Genomic DNA, 14,980 nt, shown 5'->3' on the forward strand with positions numbered 1-14,980 from the left:
CTTATTTCATCCTTATTTTGGCATTTGTGATTATACTTTTGCATAGAAGGACCTGGTCCACTGTTTATCACTGATTAATGTTAAATTCAGCCTTATTTTTATGGTAATACAGGACAATTTAAACCTTTTTTTCAGACCAAAGTAATATCTGCACACAGCTCCAGCAATAAGTCTGTATAAGAGGACAAATTCAGGGGCAAAATAAACCGCACTGACTAGAGCTTGTAATAACTTAGATGCTCATTTTTAAATTATAAAAGTTGAGAAAAGTAGGTTTGTGGAAACTGAAGGGGAATTTTAAACTCTCATCCACCCTTCCTACCTGAGATTTAAAGGTCTTTATAATATGATCTTTTTAAAAATGATTTTTTTAAAGAGCAGGAATCGCTCAGGCAGAGCAGACTGAAACTTTAATGCTCCATACTTTAATGATATCAATATTGCAGTACAGCTAAAAATACAGTCATTTTAACATAGAAGTGAAAGGCTGGGAGCTGTAAGGATAAACCTCTGATAAATTGCTTTCTCATTAACTTACCTATTTATATATAAAATGGCAGAAAAAAAATCTCCAAAGCCCAAAAATAATTCATTAAGGTATAAAATAGAAGCGGGAAGAAGCATAAATATGTTTGCTGATGATTACTGATTACGCTTTTCAGCTCTACACATGAATCACAAGCTTTAATCGCAGATAAGTTTAGGTTACTTTTGTAACCCTGGTTCTCAGAGTTGCATAATTGAGACGTCTCATCAGACAGCTCTTCTTGCTGGAGCAAAGTGATCAAAGGAGTTTATTTTGATTAATAGTAACACAAGTAACACTATGTTACTATTGTGTTAGTAACATAGTTACTAACACTAGTCATGCTTTCCAGCTAAGTCCGTTTCAAAGAAAAGGAGCAGAAAATAAACTCGATGGCTCTGTGGATCTCTGCCAAGGACCAACAGTCCACTCTTCTATGAAAGTCAACAAACAAATCATTGGAAACATCAAAGCTTTTTTTTTCTTACTTAATATTATAGTAAATTCCCCCCAAAATGTGAATGATTGGGTGATCGCATTTCCTGTTTTTTGACTCTTTGCCACTGATCAACTTTTGAAAAGGAAAAATCCACATACTCTAATATTGCTCAGGAAGCTTTGTCTGACGATCATCCGAAGCCAAATTTGGTGACGTCTGGAAAAACTTTTGGTATGAAAAAAATACATATATGTCGTCCTAAAACGCATTTGTGCCAGAACACTGTGATTGAACTTGTTTTGATGTGAGAAATGCAAAAATAACTTAGTTCAAACATTTTTAGCATAACCCCACCTAAATTAGTCCTACTTGCTCAAGGCAGATAAGCCAAAATTTAAATGAAAAATGAAAAATGTTATGTTGTGTTTACTTGATGTTAATTGGCAGCTCAGTGGTTCACAGCAAGAGAGTGTGAACCTGCCCAGAGCACGTCTGTGTGAAGTTTGTGAGCTTCGGGTTCCTCCTTGGTGGAGGTGACAACAGTAGTAGATAAAAGACAAATAAAATAATTAGTATATTATTAGAAAAAAGTGTTCTTTTTCACATTTCCAGCTGTTCTCAGTAAGATTTCAGCAATTCCTGACACAACAAATCAACCTACAGCCTTGACTGCAGTTGACACACCATCTCCTCACACACGCATGAATGTGATGTGCGAACCTTGCTGTCACTGCGGCCACCCTGCTTGAACTCTCCCACACTCTGCATCTCCTGAGCTGTGAAGAGCTGATGCACACACAGAGACAGCGAGCCCTCCGACCCCATGGTTTTATTTTCATGTCTTTACACAGCTGGTCTGAACAAGACCGGTGGTTCTTCCTGTCACCAGAGACCCTGAAATATGTTGAAATGAACAGGCTGAGGACACTGACTACAGACTGACTGACTGGACATCTGTGTAGTGACGTTCTCAAAGCTTTTTCTAAAACACAGAAATCCTGTCTATTGCTAAGAGTTCCCAATGTGTAGATTTCAGGATGTTTTGTTTTTTATTTTGGCTGAATGTGTAGCACTGTTTTATCTCTCTATCGCCTTTCTTTGCTAGTAACTTACAAGAAGTTTTTATTATGTATCTACTGACAGTGTTGCAGACTAACAAGAGTGTTTGGTGGCATGCAATGTTGGGGTGTTTAGACACACGTGTGCGAGGTTTAAGCCAATATCATACATGCAGCCCAGGACTTATCTAGACACCAAGTGTATAATAATACTGGTTTATCAAATCTGCCAGGTCAAGGTTGAGTTTTTGAACTCAAACCCACAATCTTTTCATAAACCTCAATCAAGAGATTTTTAATGATTCAACCAAATAAAACCAAATGGGATGTGAACCACTGGCTCTTAGCATATAAACCTACTACAACGGGACCGCTCCAACCAAACGCAGGCCAGTATTGCTTCTGCCAATGCAGCTAATTATGCTTACTGTTATTATTATTAATACTATTAAACCCGTTTTTAAAACGGTAGAACCATTGAGGTCAACTATGTAACAGGCTTATGATCAGCTCAGTTCAAGAAAATTGGGAGATCCAACCAAAGACTTAAGTATCTTCAGCTTTATAACCATGTAGGGTTTGAATATAGACCATGAGTTGGATACTTTTAGGTGACCTTGTGAGAGATTTCTGAAATCTAGTGGAGACTTTACCTGAACTCTTTACACTCTACTGTCTAAGGCCTGCCAAGTAAATATGAAATCAATTAAACAACTGATGATCTGAACTGATTGCTAATGCCGAAAGACAAACTGATTATTTGACAGCCCGAATTGAGAACATGTTTTTCTGTAATTCAGGTGCAAAAAATACGTTTCATTAGAGGCCCTTTGATTCGTTGGCCCCTTGCTGAGAGGTGCTGCTTCAGAGAAGCAAAAGCAAACCTTTAAAATGTAAGACTAAAACACTTTGTATCTGATCAGGTGAAACCCCACTGAGCTATTAGTCTGCAGCTTAATTTGATGTTAACAGATCCTCCAGGGCCTTTCCTGGATAAAACTGAACATCTGGCGAAGTGGCTGTTCTTCAGAGAGCTACAGACATGTTTTGTTTATCCTGCCCCCCTCCAGCCACCAAGTCCAAAAGGAGTTGGGTCACAGCCAGCGATGGGTTCCACAAGAGCCTTGCATATTTTGGCAAGCAGGTCAACACTCTGCTCTGTTCACTTGTCCTCTTTCGCTCTCATTTTTTTTAAATTTTGTTTGTTTAGTTTTTTGTCAGCTCAGTCCCTCCCTCCATAAAATCAAGCCATTTCTCTCTGAGCCTCTCGTCCCTCGTTGTAGCTCAGGAAACACACAGCCGGGTCTGGCAGCCGGGCTGAGGACAGCCCATTGGACTGGTCTCTGCAGGAGTGCTGATTGAGCAGGGGAGGCCTCTCTCCTGCCAAGTTCTCATCATACTCAGCACTTACAGGGAATGACTAATAGCTGTGAGAAGAGGACTGAAGAGGGAGGAGAAAGACAAGACAAGCACCCAAAAAGTTAGAAAATGCACTAAGGGTGAGAAATTCCTTGCTTGCAAACACGCCTTTGTATTAATGCTGCCATTGCCAAAGCTGTGAAATAACTCAAGCAGGTGACAGGCGGGACGAGACAATATGCTGCAGGGGCCTGGAGCAGGAGCAGCATTGTCAAGCTGACGCGAGGTTTACAGTTTTAAATGGAGTGTTTTGTCGTTCATCCCACTGACGGCTAACAATAACGATGATCTGCGAGAGAGCAGGGATGAAAGGAGTCGGACGCTCCCTGAGCTTCCCTCCCTCCCCTCTCATATCTTCAGACTTTCTGTCTCTGTGAGGTTAGGCCGTCGCTGTGGATACCATTGACCTCGCTCATCCTCGGTCAGGCTCAGCCTTTTGCGATTTCACATTTCTCGCAGTGACATTTTATGATGAAAATCACTTCTGAGGACAGCAAGCTCTCGTGCAGGACCACAGTCCTAGTTTTCTGCATGCAAGCTGTGAGATCACTTCCTGTCACTGACAGCTCTGATACTTGTGAGCCAAGCATGAGCATACAAGGGTGTTGCATGGCTGGCAAATGTATCTGAAATGTTGCATCTGAAATGTTGCCAGCACTTGTAATCTGAGCGTGAGCTCACAAAAGGCTTTTGGCAAATTGGCATCTCACAGCATCCAGACTCATGAGTTCAGAAAAATAAGAAAGAGACTGGTGGAAATCTATAAACCTGTGCTGTGATAGGATTCCCCAGCGGCTCTCTCTGATTTTTAAACACATTAAAATCACCACAGAGGATAAATCACAGTCACTGCGGTCAGATACTCTCTGAGTAACAGCTTTTTCTATTTTCACAGTCAGCTTCTGGGACTTTATCATCACTCACACATTTTAGTTTTTAATGTTATCAAAATCGAGCAGTGCAATAAAAAATCTGTACCATGTTATTTGTAACATATTAAAATAAATCTCTCAATCTATTTGTGTCATTTCATCTTTTCATAGTAAAACAATAATTGCTGGCAACGCTGTGGGGTCTAAAAGTGTGAGAGCACATCAAAAATATGAAATATTTTCATCTAAACTTAGAAATTATCTGAAACTTGTGAGAATTAAGAAACATAAGCTCTGACATGTGGAAAATGGAGGACTGTGGCTCACATCAACGAGGCTCTGGGTTCAAACCCAAGCAGGTTCACCTGTGTGAGGTTTGCATGTTTATCAATGGAAAATGCACTTACTTAAACCATTCCTTGCCCAGGTCCCATCATTGCTCAATTCCAGCTCAATATTTTTGTCCTTGGACTCAAATAGAGCAGATTTTATGATTCATAGCTTAAAATATGTATTTTTGTTTTGTTTTGTCTTTTCTTCGACCTTGGTGCAGCCCTGAGTTCATGCTTTTTCTGAAACATCAGCCCGATCTCATGTGGATGAACAACAAAACACTCCATTTTAAAAAACTCTGTTTCTTTGTGTTCATGAACACAAATCTCTGCAGTGTGTAAGTAACGTATTTAGAAATGAGGCATTTTTTATTATTTTGTCCAGACAAAGTGGGGACGTGTTACCACAGCAACCAATAAACCCATACAATAAACCAAAGAAGTGGCTACCATTGTATTATAACAAAAAACATGAGATTTTTCTAACCTTATCCAGTGATTTTAATGCTTAAACTTAACCGAGCAACAGTTTTTTAAAATAAAATAATGTATTTTAAAAGGTATTATACAAATGAAGTGTTAAAATCTTTGACGTGTATACATGAAATGTGGGTCTCTGGTGTGAGCTTTCAAATGATTTGGCCTGACACCATCCCCTCCAGCCTCCAACCGAACACCTTTGCACCTTTAAGAAGTGGAAAATATAGGGACACACAAGAAAGGTGTAACTTGAGTCCACAATCATGGATCAACAGACCAGAGATCGTGTCTAAACTATGTAGCAGCCAGGCAGGAAGAAAAGAGGAAGACCACAGCAAAGGTTCATGGATGAGGAAGAGATGCGGATGAGAAGCAGGATACAAGGGAGAGATGGAGGCTTTGGTAACCCCTAAAGGGAACAGCTGGAAGAGACGGAGGTGAAAGGTGAAAAAGAAGAAGGATGAAGAAGAACAGTGACAAAGAAGGAAGAAGAAGAATGAAGAAGATTTTTGCCACGAGAAAGAAGATATTTAAACTCCTTCCTCTCAAACAGAAGGGGTGGAAGCAGGTGGGTGGAGCTTCACAGCCAGACCTGTGTGCCTGAGATGCCACATTAGGGAATATTCACTCTCTGACATCACAAAGAGCCAAGAGCAGAAAAAACGATCCGAAAAAAGGAGTACAAAACGATGTGTTTTGTGGTCAAATGTATGTGGACACTTGAACATCACAGTTAAAACTCTGCTGCTCTAACAGCCTCTGCTCTTCTGCCTGCAGACTTTCGAGCAGATGTTGAACCTGCTGCAGGGATTTCATCCACAGGAGCTTTAGCGAGGTCCAACACTGATGCTGGGTGATAAGCACCGACTGGCTCACAGTTGGCGTTCCACTTCATCCCAGAGCTGTTGGACAGAGTTCAGGTCAGGGCTCAAGTTCATCAGCACTCCAATATTATCAAACTGAAACAGGAAACTACTACACAAAACAGCATCATGAGCACTTGAGCCAAAAGCTCAATGAACTGATTAATCATCAGAGATAAAATCAATCTGCAACCATTTTAATTAATGTTGAAATATGTCAAACTCTTGCAGATTTCAGCTTATTGCACACCATAATTTTCTGTTTTCTTTGATATTTATGTAGGATGCATATGTCATAAAACATATATGTGGGAAAAAGCTGAAAATCTTTGGGATTTGGGGGAAACAAATGACTTAGAGATGTCAGATTGGACATTTACCACTGAGAAAATAGCTTACATGCATAGCTTACAGTGAAAGCAGCTCCTGGCTGTGACCCTAACTTTGTGCTGCAGCATGTAGATTTCCCTTAAATTCAATTTAGCCTCAGGCAGCCTCAGACTAACAAAAGCTTTTTGTACAATACAACTGTAGCAGGAAATCAGCTCTGGCATATTTTACTCTGGTCTATTTTGAGGACACAATATAAAACATATAGAAATAAAATGTAATTCAATTCAGTATTAAGTGAGAAATGTAACTGCTATCTTCTCATTTTTCCTCCATATATGATGTCAAGCCTGTTACTGAGCAGAAATAGATCTGAAGGCAGGGATCAGGAGACACAGATGCACATTTAGAAAAACTAACACACACACACACACACACACACACACATATATAAATTATGTTTAGTATGCAGTCTCTGAAATGTCCTTGTGTGCATCGGACTAATAGCCGCCTTGGGAAATCCTCCACTCTCACAAAACATGAATCTGTGCCAGCAGCTTTGTTAGCACTTAACCAGCCCCTCAGTAACAGCTATGCAGACATCTATACATATGCATGTATACACACAGGCTCAGAGTCACACACACTTCACACTCATGCACACCCAAGCAGCAGAAAGCTGCTGGGGATGAAACTTAATGGATTTACAAGGCTCTTCACAGGAATGAGCAGTTTGGCCAGTTTGTATAAATACAGATCAACGTATGTTAGCAACAAAATAATATTTGTAGAGCACAAAACAAGTCTGCTCTCTCAGCTTTTTCCAGCTGTTTTGGCAGCTTCTGAACACCTGAGACTGCAAGCTTGACTGTTTCTAATAGGACCCGCCCACACCTGGAGGCAGAATCTGTATAAAGGACAGCATGCGATTTACAGGTGACAGGATGTCTCTTAGTTTAGCTTCAGTTGTTATGGATCTGCACTGTCCACCAGCATACATATAAACAATCATCAATAACACTGGTTTCAATCAGCTGTGTAATCCGCTCTTCATCAAATTAAAAACACTCACATTTAAAGCCCACAGAGTCTTTGAATTTGTTTCAAGCGTCCACCGAGAGAAAACTATGTGTTTAATACCAAATCTATGAATATGAGGACAATTTGATTTGAATTTGGCTTTTCTGTTCTGCTGAGTTCTCACTCTGCTCATCTGGATATGACTATTGTCCATTATTATTGATGTGCGCAAATATTCTGTGTTTTTAAATTTATTATTATTGTATTTATTAATTTTGTATTTAATTTTATTTATCTAAATATCTAAAAGCAGTATTCAATTCAGATGTAACTGGGTAAACTGTTTTCACTTTATAAAGACAAAAACTTTGATTTTATTGGATGTCAGACATTCTCCACCATCTTGAAGCGGAGTACCGGCTGTAGTCCTCCTGTCACCAGCTGTAGTCAAATATATGGAGCTGTAGAGCATCCTCAGGCTGAGAGACTCACTGCTCAGTTATTCCTCACAAATTAATTGGTAAATAATGTCATTTGGAGGGGAGAGACTTGTAACTATAAGAAGAATTAACCCACCCCACTATTGTTGCACATGAAAAAAAACGACACTCAGTGCACACGTAATGATACATGAAGAAGAAGAAATGCCCGTGTATTTGCTGCTTTGGTGCCACATCCCTCCTTAAACTGTCATCTTCCTCAATGCAATAAATTCCACCACGGTGAATCATGAAGCTGCTAATTTTGACTTTTTGAAGTGTTAAACACCTGCGTGTGTAAATAAAAACACCGATATCCAACTGCATTGTATCGATGATTGCTCAATCACAAGAGAAAGTAATAGGAAGTATTACACTAAGCAGCACTTCAACCAGGATCTTTGAACATGTTTTTAATCTCATGCTATTCATTCCTCTCTTACTGCTCTGTCTAAATTATGTTATTAAGTATTAAAATGTTTCTGTTTGAATTTTGCCAGGTGTCATTATACCTTCCCCTCATCTTCATATTTCAAATAACACAAGTAAACATCCGACTAATTGAAATATTGAGTCCACAGGCTTCTTGAAAACAGCCATTAGTCCTCTCAAATCTTCTCTGCCACAGTAATTACTGTAGAGAGAATTTAATCTCTTTCCATTACTGCCACCCTGACCAATGGAGACACGATCTCACGGCATAACCAAACTGAATTGGTTTGTCCTGAGAAACGGGAGACTTATAACGGTGGTGTGTTTTGTTTGTTTGTGTTATGAAGATAAGGGGGAGGCTTTGCCAGGGCCTCGATTTACTATGTGCAAATCAGAAATGTGCCAGCAGGTGAGCGCGACACATTGTGTGAGATATGGCAACCACGCAGGTAATATTCCTGCAGGAAGCATGCGGTTATACATCCCGCTGATGGAGCCAGAGATGTGTGCGTGCGGGTGTCGCTCGTCCATCCAAAGATTTAAATCAGCCGTCACAACAAACACAAAACAGTGGGTGGAGCTTAACAGCAAGCTCTTTAATAATCGTTTCATCTGTGGCTGTAGTCCTTTAAAAATGTGGAAAATGGGCTTTTTGATTAGTCAGAAGTACAAACCAACGTGGCTATAATATCATTTTGACTGTTATAAATAATAATTACATGTGTCTATATATGTATATAGCCTCTGTAGAAACTATCCACACCCTCACTTATCTTAACTGCACTACTGTATAGCTCTGTGTAAATAATCATTCTGTACATACGATAATTTTTAATCCTACAACTGTTTACAACTTGCATAGTTCCCATTTCTGTATAGCTGTATATCTCAGATTTCTGTAAAGTTATTTATTTCATATTCTGTATAGTTTTTCATATTTATATCCTGTTCATAGCCTGTACATAGCTTGTACTCACTACAGCCTGTACATACCTATAGTTATAGAATATTCACAACATACTTCATACCGTGTACATTGTAACATACCATAATAGACCCATTTCTGTAATATACTTACATATCTATATTATTGCTAATATATATTGTAATATATCTACCGGTATATCACTAAAGCACTTCTGGATGGATGCAAACTGCATTTCGTTGCCCTGTACCTGTGCATGTGCAATGACAATAAAGTTGAATTCTATTCTATTCTATTCTATTCTACGACTTCAGAAATCTAACTGTTGCAGATTTCCCTTCCTGATACAACCCCAAAGGTATTTGCGCCTGGGATCAAACCAGAGATTTTTTTCCTCTTTGAGCTTACATGTAAACCACTACACTATAGAGCCAATTACTCTAGTCTAGTTGAAAAACTGATCCCAAACCTTTAAGTGGGATTTAAAGTTGCACAATTGTGTGTAGAGGCATTTTCACCCAACCTAGACGCACTCCTGTGCAGTCCTTCAAAATCCTAACCGCGCATTGATGTCAGCAGATGATGTAAGCATCTTCCAAATGCTGATTGGTTGACTAGTGTGCCAGAATAGAGCAGTGAGCAACAACGGAGTTCACTGGGAACGAACAAACTGTGAAAAAAAACTTCAAAGATCAAAAAATATAGAATGAAAACAGAGACGTGACTGCAGTGGACGCTTTTCATTGGCTTTCACACTCAGTTTGTAACCCAGACCGCCTTCACCACGTCATTTGTACACTGCCTCCATCTGACATCAGCGCTCACTTCATCCCCGGAGCAGAGCGGACAGCAAACGTACCATCTCCGCTGGACCATAAGTCCCACTTTACTCACTCTGACGGACACAAAGAAGAAAATGAAGCTTTTATTTTTTTAAATTTCTTTCCATCTTCTGATGATTCACTCGTTCAATGTGATTCCCCATCAACAGCTTTGCTTTCTAAAATCAAGTTATTTCCAAATAATCATGAGATATAAGTTCAGGATCAAAAATAGCTCAGAAAAGGAAGAACAATAAAAAGAAAATAATTTCTAAAACAACACAGATTTGTTTCATTAGTTCAGTTTCTTAAAGGTGAATAATTGTAAACTTTAATCCAAAAGGATTTTCTCCTATAAAATCTGAAGAAAGCTGTGTCTAAAAAAAGAGACACAGACACACACAAACACACACACAAAAGGACATGAATTAAGATTTAGAGTTAAAAAATAGGCCTGTTAAATGTACATTTAAGAAGATGCAATTCTTTATAATTATAAGCAACACGTACCATCGTATGTGTCGTAGTGCACAAAGCACCAAAGACATTTTCTCGAGGTGCAGAAGTGGATTAATGAGCTCGCCACACACTGGCACAGCTGGGGTCTCCGACTGCGGGTGCGGAATAAATTCGACACATTTGCTTTAAAGTTGGCCTCAAACCTGATGAATGACCTCTTTTTACGTCCATGGAGACACGTGGGGAACTTCCCAAAGTCTGGCTTTCACAACCTTACACGCTCCCAAATCAGCGTTGCCCTGAGTTGTGCTGCAGGTGCACTAACCTGTTGTTACCTGAATAAGTAACGCAAGCTTGGTTGTTACTGCAGTTACTTATCAGCAATGTGGGTGTTCAGCTTTGTCATTACTCATGTATTTACTTATAGTTGTATGTCAATGTATGTCAAACTCAGCTGAGGCCAAACCTTTTTGGATTGGCCTGCATCCCCGGGGCACGCCAATAACACTGACGCCGATTAAACTAGAGGTCATCCATGATATCGATACCAAAGCTGGTATTGTTACTAGCGCAATAGGATTGATACTTTATTTCTATCTTCAAAGTTCAGTATGTAGCTTAGTTGAACTGTGTTTTTTTAAATGTCTGAACCTTTTTGTGTTAAAATAGCACGTCTATTTTATTTATAAATCACACTTAAACATCAGAACTTGATCCAAAGTGCTTCAGAGACAGAAACATTTACATTCCAGGTATCCAAAAAACAAAACAGCTTAAAAATACATGAAAAGCTGAAAGGTGTTTTTTTGTTGTATTAAAGTGAAAAATGTGATTTAGTGGTCATTAAAATGTGTTCAGAATTTGATAATTAATGATTATTCATCCCATGAATCATGGCAGACTGCTCTCAACATAAGCTGCCTTTGTAGCTGAAAATATCAGTGTTGTTATCGGCCCTGTATTAAAATTTACAGTATCGCACAGCACTAGATTAAAACCAGATTGATTAGGATTATAAGTACATCTTATCTGGTATGTTTAGCCTAAAGATTAACCCATATAAAACTTTAAAATATGATATATTTCTAAGTGAAATTAAGAATCGTTTTTTAATAAATTTTTGTAAATAACCTTTTGTAGCCCAAATTCTTGCTGTAACCGAGTTAAAACTAGTTACTACCAAAAATGAGTGACCACCAGAGGTCATTGTGTCTGTTCATGTTCATCTATTCATATTATGATTTATAAATACATATATATGTAAACATATATATAAACATAAAATAAACACATATAAAAATGGACGCAGCTTTCAGGTCTGAGAAATTAAGCTGAAAATGAAAATGTTCATGATGACTAGCAGAGGGCGACTCGTTGCAAATAGAAATTGTATTGAAGTTTGACCTACGACCTCAGTAAACACTTTCCTGATGGGTTTTTGGTCTCAGTTACTAGTTTCATGTTTTATTGAATGAAGCGTAGATTTATTTTTGTGAAATATTGTTACATTTAGACAGAAACAAACAAAAAAGCAGGGCTTGCTTTGAGGCATGGGGTTGCAAATCCCCTCTGTTTCTCTGTCACAGCCTCCCCTCACTTCAACAAACAACTTCACTAATAAATGACACCCATCCTTTCTATGCAGGCTATTGTTTCACCTGGACTCACCTTTATAAAAGAAAGAGACATGACTAAACCACTTTCAGCTCTCCGCAGGCAGCACTATCAAAGGAGTCATGTGTGCCTTTTACACAAGAACAGCACAGCACGAGTCTTCCCCCTTTATATTTTCCTCCCTTTCTCTCTTTGTATTTTTTTGACACAAAGGTTTTTTTTGCTTCTTTCTCATTTTAAGGAACTCCACAATGCCTGGTGAAACAAAAACAAGAGATTCTCTGCAGATGAAGTAACTCCTCGCCTCGGGCTCCTCAGAGCTCCTCTGGGTTTCCTTGGACCTTTTTACTTGTGAGCTGCACAGCCCTAATAAAGCACAACCATTAAAAACCAGAGAGAGGGAGATATTTATGGCGCTCCCCGCAAGGCCTCGCTTCCTCGCTGCGACCCACATTCTGTAACGGTGAAATATTCATCGGCGTTATCGCTGCCGATCAGGATGGAAGCCTTGAACAGCAGCGTATGTTGTGTTTGGCGAAGCCGCATCAGGCAACACTGAATATTTTAACAGATAGCGACCAATGTGTTTGTTCCTCTGGATTACGCTCTCACGTCAACGTGATAAATTTTCAGCACGATCTGCGAGAGACGTGAACGTTGTTAGAAATCCATTTACGAGGCAGAAAAGGTCGCGGAAGGAGGAAAGAAGTGGAAACAACAGCGTGGAGGAAAGAAAGAGGCAACGATGGAAGGAAAGGGTGAGAAAATTCAGGGCAAACATAATCCTTCAGTTTACTTTATGCTTCCTTTGCAGGGCGTGGGGCTTTTTTTTTTTCTATATGTCAGCTGTGATTAGATCAGACGCCGCGAGGCAGCAGATGCCTTCTGAGGAGAGGCCCTCAGGCCGCACACACAGACTCCATCTTCATTCAACACTGCAACAACATGAGCCAAAAAGGTGAGGCTGCTGCTGTTCTGCAACCCAGTGCCAATGCAGAGCTTATTATGGGTGGAGGCATGAAAAAGAAAAAAAGACAGACTGCATTACAGTCTTGGGAGGAAGACTTTGAAGAGTAACACACCACAGAAAGCCTGCTTCTTTGCATGAACAGAGAAGATCACCTGCTGTGTCATTCGGGAACATATGCTGCCGTTCTCAGCTATAAGTCAGTCAGGGAGCGTCGCTGCAGGATGATTTGACAACAAGTGTTTCAAGCCAGAGGAAGCCTTCAATCACTATAAAAAAGAAAGTTGTATGTTCGAAAGTGCTGCGTGAATACAGACATTTAAGGTGTGCACAACCAAACCATCTGCCTGTTTTTGAAATGCTGAGCAGATTTATAAATTTGAGGACTGTTTGATTCAAAAAAAGAATTGGAGGTCAAATAAAAAGCAGCTTTAAAGAATCCTGTTTGTAGGTCTCACATCACCTTAAACTTGCCCTGTTTTCCTGCTTCCTCTTCTCATCCAATGGCAGTGCAGAGAAATAACCATGAGCCGCTTTTTAATGACTGAAGCGAGGCAACACTTAATATCTGATCAACTGATAAGGACCCAACAAACAAGCCTGCAAGTGTGTCGCTGCTGCAGAACAGCAAAGAGTGCCGGGAAATCCTTTACATCGGAGCTCAGAGTCATGATACTAGATAAGATTCTATGAAGAACCACTAGTACAACGCTTTCTGCTGAAGTTATGTTTGATTGCCTTAGATGCAAAGAATATCCCACAATTTGTTTAGGAGACATTTCTACAGCTCTAATATACATTTACATACATAAACTCAAAGGAAAATAGGTTTGGCCTAAGTGCAAAGGCTTAAATCACATACTGGGATCACAACATTTTAGGTTTCCTCTCTGTCTACACCGACTAATGAAGGCAAAAAGCTGTTAAAACATCAAAAGTAACAAACTTAGACACAGTGTTGAGTATGTGGACAACTTAGAATCACTAATTAACCTAACATGCATGTGTCTGGACTGTGGGAAGCCACAGAACCCACAGAGAACCCAAGCAGGCACAGGGAGAACCGGGACAAAAGGAAAGAGGACCAGTGAAGTTCCTAAGTATCATCCCGAGGAGAAAATGAATGTCTGCACCAAACATTATCCTAAGCTGGGAATCCATCAGCTCATCTCATGGTTTAGCATCGAGGGCAGCAGCCAATATTTTGGGGTTTCAGGACCAGCAAAAACACATGGTTCACACTTCCTATTCTGGTCATTCCTCTGTTCCAGTCACTGGTTACCTCATCCTTTCTTTTTTTAAAAACACCAGTTCCCCACCTGAAATAGGGCGAAAGGCTGAGTAACGCCAAACAGGTCACCCTGCCACCATCACAGGGTGCATTTCAGCCAGACTGCATTTCCTTTTGCTATACATACACACTGTTTACCTGGTGCTCAAACATGATTAATCAATACTCCTCAGATTTCTGTGAGCTGAAAGCTGAAAGCTTTTGATACCTGCCTACAGATGCTGCATCTGTAGAGATTACAGCATATGGCATCATTGATGTTTTAGTGTGAAATATGAACAGAAAGGCGAGCTGGTTTAGCTCAGCCGTTAGCCCACACCGAAGCCCTTTTTTCACAGGATCAGTTTTACAAGGAGACCTCAGGTTATTTGAAAATGTCCCCATAACATTCATGTTTCATGCAGAGCATTCACACTGCTTCAGTGAAGTCTGTGTTTTACTGACTTCTGCAGTCAGCAGTTACAAATCAGATCTTATTATTAAGAGGCTGCAACATAAAAACTGTGGAGACAGCAGCATGCTGCTTACCAAATGCTGCCATGCGTGTCATCCATCTCATCTCAGCATCCTTTGAGATTTCACTGTGCTGATACATTTCACTTTATTCTTCCTCAATATAAATTCATGCCCTCCTAAATGTTAGTCAAACCTTC

Source organism: Astatotilapia calliptera, chromosome 8 (genome assembly GCF_964374335.1).
Source record: "Astatotilapia calliptera chromosome 8, fAstCal68.1, whole genome shotgun sequence".
Taxonomy (NCBI): Eukaryota; Metazoa; Chordata; class Actinopteri; order Cichliformes; family Cichlidae; genus Astatotilapia; species Astatotilapia calliptera.